Source organism: Pundamilia nyererei, unplaced genomic scaffold (genome assembly GCF_000239375.1).
Source record: "Pundamilia nyererei isolate P.nyererei 1_Seehausen unplaced genomic scaffold, PunNye1.0 scaffold00241, whole genome shotgun sequence".
Classification (NCBI taxonomy): Eukaryota; Metazoa; Chordata; class Actinopteri; order Cichliformes; family Cichlidae; genus Pundamilia; species Pundamilia nyererei.
The window spans coordinates 824,427-832,857 of NW_005187642.1; positions in this window are offsets into that span (position 1 = coordinate 824,427).

The following is an 8,431-nucleotide window of genomic DNA, read 5'->3' on the forward strand; positions in this document are numbered from 1 at the left end:
GCAAATAACCCGCTTCTCCAAAATGTCAGTTCGTTTCATTAAAGTCGTAACAGATAGCTGTTACAGTGTGTAAAAGTTCCAACACATGCTGCAATAATCAGCTCTGTTCCACCACCGACTAGCACATGGTGATTTACATTGTGCGTCAGCCTTTTCACAGAAATGGGAAAGAAAGTAGACTCATTAGTTTAACATTAACAGGTAGTTGACATGCTCCAGCGAACTGGACCGTCCAATATTCAGCTTCGCAGTGCGTCTTGTAATTGCGCTGTTCCCACATATTTCCATGTTCTTTGTGACCGCTCCGCCTTTTACAGCCCAGCCTCTCACATATGTCTATAAACAAACTGGATGTTGTCCTTCCTTTTTGTTAGTTGACACTAAATAATCCAATTGTCAGTATATTGACTCACTAAATGTTGGCATTGGGTCTTAGCCCAGGAGTAAGTATGACAAGAAATTGGTTTATTGTCATATAAAATTAACAAAGCGCACTTGAGCAATGTTTTAATTTATTACCGTGAGGAAAAGCGTAAGGTAAACTCTCTGACAGGCTTCCTCTAAGCAAAATCTCTTTACATCCACCACATACTAGCGTTTAACGCCATGTCATGGACTTACATCCATGTTTCCTGAAATAACACCGTGGCTCTCAGTCTGCAAACTTACAAAAACAACATCGATTCAAACTGCTTCACTCAAGAGTGAAAAGATTGACCATGAAAACATATATCAGCTCACAAATGCCTGTTCTATCTCAAAACTCATTCCTGGAGTGTGATCGCACATCTGTACGTGTGTGTGTGTGTGTGAGTGTGTGTGTGTGTGTGTGTGGGAGAGAGCTAGTGGATTTTGTTTACTTTAGAGGAAAGTGAAATGCTGGTTTCTTCTAGGGTATATTAAAGCTGACAGAACCATTTTGAAGCAATCATCAAATGTGTCATGGAAAAACCGCTACGTCATGGTGCGAGTGGACGTCAAGACTTTGCCAGCATCAATATTTTCCCCTCAAGGCTGGCAGTGGATGTCATTTTGATGGGCCTCATGTTCGAGTTTAGAGTCCTCTCTGCAAGTCTACAGGCTGTTTTTCTAAAACACTGTGAGGTCTGAAGAGTAAGGGGCTCTTTTCAAGGATCCAAAGTGTCAGGCGACTGACTAAAAAAGGAGACAAAAGAAAGGAAGAGTTTTATCAGTGTCACCTCCTCCAGATAGGAAGCTCAGGTAATTAGCTGCACTCACCTCAAGCGAAGGCAAATATCCTGTTTGAAGAGAGCACTGTTCTGACTCACTGATCCTGAGGGGGACACTCACAGTCCCTCCTTACCAAAGGGAGACCACCTTCAATGGTGTGATGGGCAAAGTATCTAATCTTCCTGCACGGATAGTTTGCATCCTCCCACCTAAGAAATTGTCACCCAGATTAACGATTTAACCCCTAAACATTCCTCTGTGTCCTGCAGGGGCAATCAAATGCGTCTGTAAACTCACAGTGACAACAATTGTGCTCTGACGTTACACACTCACAGACAAATCACTTAATCACATGATCCCGAGGGTCAGCTCGGGACCACGAGACCTGGTGAGTAGCAAGCTAGTAGAGTAAGAAGGGATAATCTGATTTCTTTCACCAACCGCAGCCCTCCTCCCCTTAGAGGATCGAACACCTCTGGCCATTAACGATGTGCACTGACACACGCACGCACACAGATGATCCATTCAAAGGTTCTTAACCTGAGTGCTTGTGCAGACTGCTGATCCACTCATCTCTTATGACGCTGTCACTGTGCTCTGTAGTTCATCTATATTACTGACACACAACACGAATTTGGAAAGAAAAGAAAGAAAGAAAGAAAGAGGAGAATAAACACGACATAAAAGACTCACCCACAGCATCACCACAGCAATTAGGCACAGTTTGAACCAATGAAAATCAAAACCTATGCTCTCAAACAAACCCTCCATAATCCAATTTTTACTTAACCTCTACAGAGCAGCTGGACTCCCTGTGCACTAACCGCATTGAGGTACTTACCACATATACACTCAGACATCAAAAAAAAAATACCATCACCTCACAGAAAGGGTTTTTGGATAAATGTTGAAAATAACAAAGAGGCCGCCTTTAACGGTGGAAAATAATATTTATCTCAGTGCCGACTGCTGATACCATCTGTCACACGTTCTGTAAAAGCAGGTCCCATAAACACGTCATGTAAACACTGTGATATTTTTAAATGTCACTACAGAGAGCCTCCCTTTTCCCTCTATAGTGGTCTAGGCACTCATCTCCTTCTCCTGTTTTACCTTGCACATCTTTGACTCACATGCAGTTAAACTAGGCCTGGCCATAAAAATTGACATAAAGAAAACTTAATTTACAGCACGGTGCTCTGCAAAAGTTCTTTATATTTTCCTTCCAAGGAGCCAGACTTTCTTGGAGTCTTTTAAAGTGCTCTTGAGCAATAGTTCTCCAGACTTTCTGAAGGTTATTCAGTTTTTCTTTGGACATTGGCTGCTTTTTCGCTGTTTTTTTCATCCAGGCTTTGTACCTGACCGTTTTCAAAAGTAAAAATGGCTCCTAACTCAAGCAAATCGTTGTTGTCTACACATGACAGAAAACTCAGCAAAGTACCTAAATTGTATCTTTAGGCACTTTGTTGTGTGTTGTCTCTCACTAAAACATAATTTGTTTGATTTCTATCTACAAAAATGATAAAAGTAACACAGTCTGATGGACATAAAAATGTATTTTTACACCAATCACTAAGGTTTCTGAGACAGTATCTTAAATCCTGTCCTTCAGAAAAAAAAGACCTGACACAGGGTGTGGGAGATGTACCTGGCTCTTCAGTTGATCCATCTACTGTTCAGTGAAGTCTTATCAGAAATGGTCTCAGTGGAAGAGTAGCAGCCAAGAAGCCATTCTTAATGAAGAGAAACACGAGAACAAGCTGAGGTATGACAAATTACACAAGAACTGGACTAAACACAGTGACAGTGGAGGCTCTGTCATGGTTTGTGTATTTCAGCCAGTAGTGTCGGGATCTTATCAAAATTGATAGAATGATGAACATGGAAAAGTACCATGAGATTTGGTCCACCATGTAATACCATCTGGAAAGCATCTGATTGGTATCAGCTTCATTCTTCAGCATGACAACGATGGCAAACACAACCCCAGCCCACTAAACACATAACCTGGATAGAAAAACACACACTTGAACAACGTCAGTCATGGATTGGCCTCCCCAGAGCATGGATGTCAACATTGTTGAAGCAGTATGGGATCAGTTTAACAGAGGACAGAACAAAAGGCAGCCGGCATCCAAAAGAGAGGTTTGAATGTCCTTCAGGAAGCCTGGAAAACTATTACTAAAGACTACTCAAAGAAATGAGTCGAAATTTGTTTGAAATGAGAGGTGGTGCAAGACTTTGACATAGTACTGGATTTCTTTAAGCTAAAACATTTATGCCCTTTTTGATGTGCCTGTGGCTAATACTAATGTAAGTGATACACCTCCTTCAAAGGGTTGCAAGAAATGTGATAGTGGGAGGTTTAAGCCACTTTTCCCTCCTGCCTGGTCTGTTTGTGTAAAATCTCAGCCCAAGTTGTACACAAAAAGCAGTTCCTTAGCATGCAGCATTATGAAGACATTAATATAATGAGGTACTTTTATGTAATTTACAGCACTGGCAGAGATGAAATCATCCGAGAAGTTCAGAGGACAAACCCAGTTGCGTCTATGATTCAGAAGTGTTGTGTTTTCACGAAGAACTGCAGTACAAAGGAGCTCATACATAACTACAGCTGTCAGTTTCCAAGTTTCCAATATTTCCCCCAACGGGCAGCAAACTTTTGGAGTATTTTAATGCACAGCTGTTCTTAAATAGACATCTTTTACAACAAAAAAATACTCTGTTGCTGTTTTAAATCATAATTTGTAATAATAAGATGGAAGTCAGTACTGGGCCAACATGCAATCTGCCACATACATACACTGAATGAATCTTAAGACATCTTGTATAGAGTGGTTACAATTTTGAAACCATGAAAAAACATTATTTTAGATTCTCAGCTAAAGATTGTGAGTTAAAGAACTCATGAGGGGGAAAACAGGATTTATGTTTAGAGCATTGTGATAGCCCAACATTAGATTTTATGGTGAGAACAGAAAATCTTGCAGCCTTCAGCAGATGACCACAAACAACCTTAAAGTGTAACTCTCTCCGCACACAGTGTAGTATATGCTGTACACCAGGGGTCCCCAATTTTTAGATCGCACCCTGGGTCAACACAATCATGAATCACATGATTAGTTCATTACCATTCCTCTGGAGAACTTCAAGACATGTTGAGAAGGTAATTTATCCATTTAAATCAGCTGTGATGGATCAAGGACACATCTAAAACCTGCAGGGAAACCAGCCCTCGTGGACTGGGATTGGGGACCCCTGCTGTACACTATGGAGGTGTAGTTACAAGAAAACCACATTTCTGAGTGGAAGGGGGACTTCCATTTTGCTCTACACACTCGTCACTAACGAACAAGTAGTCCTCTTAGCCCTGATGTGCAGCCGCATGTCTGTAGTAGTGCGGCGTCACTTTTACTACCCCGTGATCAAATCCACAACGTGTGTCACACGGTGCTTTCTTGCCTTTCACTGTTGACTGTCCACAATAAAAGTCCATGTTGAAACAACAGAGCCACGTAGTGTTTGGTTACAGAGGAAAGTAATTATTCCGTTCTCTGCCTTTGGTGGCTGGACATTAAAATGTGAACAGGATACATGTTTTAAAAGATAGCACGAGGAGTAAATCTCTTTAGGAGAGAGTGCACAGATCTTAGTAAAAATAGGGGGGAAGGGAGTGCTCACTAACCATCTAATCCACCGCATTCTTGTTAGGGGTCTGAGTCTGAATTCAGGCAGGCTTCAATGCCATGCCCTGTGATAGGAGGGGTTGCAAAAGGCTGAGGTAATTGGATTGGTATACGGCACTGAGTGTCAGACAACAAAAGATATCCATCTCTCTCATGGCCGTTCAGCTCTTTTGTGGCTGGCTGGAATTTATTTGGTCATTCACTCTACTCTTCCAAGCTCAGCAAGGACATAAGAACAGAAGTGGCCCACCAGGACTGGTTCAGTCCGGTGGTCTCTTATACTGGCCAATGGAGTCACAGTGCCTTTGCAGCCCATGTGTGGGGATCTATGAAACACGGATCCCCCAAAGCCCAGGGGTCATTTGTGTGATCATTACCATAATCACATTAAGGCTGCAGGAGATTATCACCGTGGCCTCAGAGGAGAAACCCTGTCTGTGCGCCGTGTCGGCTACGAGCCATGCTTACAGGGAGCACCAATCATCGGTGGGGGTGGAGGCTTCCTGTGCAAACGTGGAAACACAAAAAACATCCCGTCTTTCTTAAAAAAAGAAAGAAAGAAAGAAAGAAAGACCCCTCTTATTTTTCTGGATGTACTCTCACTTCTCACACCACTCCTGTCATCAACCCAAACACCAGCATCACCTCTGGGCAGATAGTGAAGACCCGACAGATTTCCCCACCCCACTCAAAGTGTCCACAAGATTGGCTTTTCCCATCAAGAAGAAAAAATGCTCCCTGAGGTTAAAAACTTCTCCAATTAACCCTAATTACCCAGAACAGCATTGAAATTAGGCCTGTAACCTGAGATGCTTATCAGGTCAGTGAGTGGAGCTGGGGTAGAGGAAGCTGCACCTTTCATCTTGAAGTTCATCCACAGGAAATGTGACACCTGAATATTGACAGCGGTGATTTAAGACCACTTAGAGTGCTGGGCAAAAGTCTTGAGCCTCCCTTCATTTTTTAAAAATATTATTCTTCCAGTGACATTTTGGTATTTTTTTAAGTGGTTTTGAGTAATAGTTCTCCAGGTTTTCTAAAAGTCCTTCAAAGGTTTTCTTTGTACATTGGCTGCTTTTCCCCTCATTTATAGTCCAGTCCTAGTACAGGCTCATTTTCAGAGGAATGCTTTTGGTTCGATTTGGTAAGCCGCTTAGCCTGCGAATCATTCAAGCTTAAAAAAGGCTCCTAACTCATGAGGTGAACCAATGTTGAGTCTACACACAGACAACTTAGCAAAGAACCAATTTTAAATTCTATTAGGCACTTTGTTACTAAGAGCCTGTAGCAAAAATACATCATTTGCTCAAATTTCTTTAGTTGAATCGCCATAAAAATGCCAAAGATAACAGTTTGACAGGCTCAAAATAGCATTTTTTAGACCAAGAATTGATTCCCAAAGAAACATAAGGTGAAAACATACACTGACACAGGACCCGAGATATGTATCTGGCCCTTCAACTGATCCATCTACTGTTCAACAAAGCCTCATCAGAAATGGTTTCAGTGGGAAAACACCAGTCAAGAAGCCATTCCCAAGAAAGGGAAACAAGAGAAAAGGCTGAGGTTTGCAAGATTACACAAGGACTGCACTGATTTTCAGTCCAGTTCTTGTGGACTTATGGAGTGATTAATCCAAATTGGAATTTTTTTGGTTCATTCAACATCAGTATGTTCAGAGGTGGTCTGGAGAGAGGTACAACAGTAAAACACAACGGAGGCTCTGTCATCTTATCAAAATTGATGGAATTATGAACTCAGAAAAGTGCCATCAGATTTTGAACCACCATTTAATACCACCTGGAAAGAATCTGATTGGCAGCAGCTTCATTTTTCAGCAGGACAATAATCCCCAAAACACTGCCAGTGCAGTAAAAGCACACTTGGATAGAGAAACACACAGTGGAACACTATTAGTCATGGACTGGCCTCCCCAGAGCCCAGACCTCTACATTACTGAAGCAATGTGGGATCATCTTTAGAGAGATGAATATTAAAGACAGCCGACATCCAAAGAAGAGCTTTGAATGTCACTGAAAGACATTCAAAGCTCTTCTTTGGATGAGTTTCCCTGCGGCTTCAGAATGGGATCTACGCCTGTCCTCAAAGGCAATGTCCTTCAGGTGGAGAATTATTCCTGAAGACTACTTAAAGAAATGACATGAAAGTTTGACTAAGAGAGTTCAGACTGTGCTGAAGAATAAAGGTGGTCATACTTGAAATATAGTGACTATTGCAATATTTGGTATGACTGCTACATACTTATATTGACTAATCATGCACATCCATTCATGTATGCACATATTTCAATAAATCACTGCAGCTGTTTCCCATTTTTCTATATAAAGAAATAAGCGGTGGTTCAATTATTTTGCACGCTCACACATGCCTCCCTTTTCAAATACATTAAAGGGCTACCGCTACTTACAGTGCTACCATGCACCAACCCTGTGTCATAACACATCTCGACAAAATATCAGATAAGCTACATGTCTCACTGCACCTCGGTTACTTGTGGGGTTTGAGAAAACCCATGACCTTTCTGCTTATCAGATACAAACGGATACATCTGAGACATGCGATAGGCTCATAAACAGCTATAAAGTGAGATGGTGAAGTATTACATAGTTACTGATTGATGATGCTCCTCACTTTGCCAGTTTTGTGTGTTTCTTTGATTCTGACCCATTGAGTGACCTGTGTAATTGGTCCACACAAATCACTAACCACAGGGGCAGGGAGGGGAGGGGGTTTCCATCCTCTCATATCCACATGTGTACATGTGTATGTAAGGCACTCACCTATCCGGTTCACGGATTACCTTCTGGCAGAGATACACCTGGGACACATTGCCCTTTGACACCAAAAGGACAGTGTGGTAATAACATCTTTCAGCAAACTATCAGTGATTTTGAACCTTGAAGCTCTAAATCCAGACAGCGGGGTTTCCCATCTCGATATTATGCTTGGCTATAGAAGCTGATTGGAAACAGCTTTAAAATGTAAGTTACATTTCTTATGGCATGTCTTCCACTCTGGGGGCACTGTTGCATATACTCCTAATACTATCAAGCTGCCACTTTTAGGTTGTTTAAAATGTCAGACAATTAAGTATTTCTGCCCATAAAGTGTGCTTAAAAAAAGGCGAAGAGATTGAGCTTCTTTTTTTTCCTACTGTGGAATTTTATGCTCTTTATCCAAGGCTTCTCTGACATACCATGCATTTGGAATCTGCCCTTGACTCAGCACTGGCCTTGATGCGAGCCCATTTTGCAGCCCAGATGATTTAGTATGTTCCTTATTGCTTCAAATATTGAAGGGGAGGGGGGTAAAACCCAGCCGAACTCGCTCTGTCCATCTTTTAAGCTGACATAAATCTTTATGAGGTAAAATAAGAGTATACGCTGTGGTGAGAGTAGCGTTTAAATAATAACAATCGTTTAAAAACAGATAAAATCTATCTAGAGGTGGTGCGTGTCTTAAGGTATAATTCGTTTATGTTTGTGGCTTGTGCTGACTTATGAGTATCAAAATGACTTCGGGTCATAGAT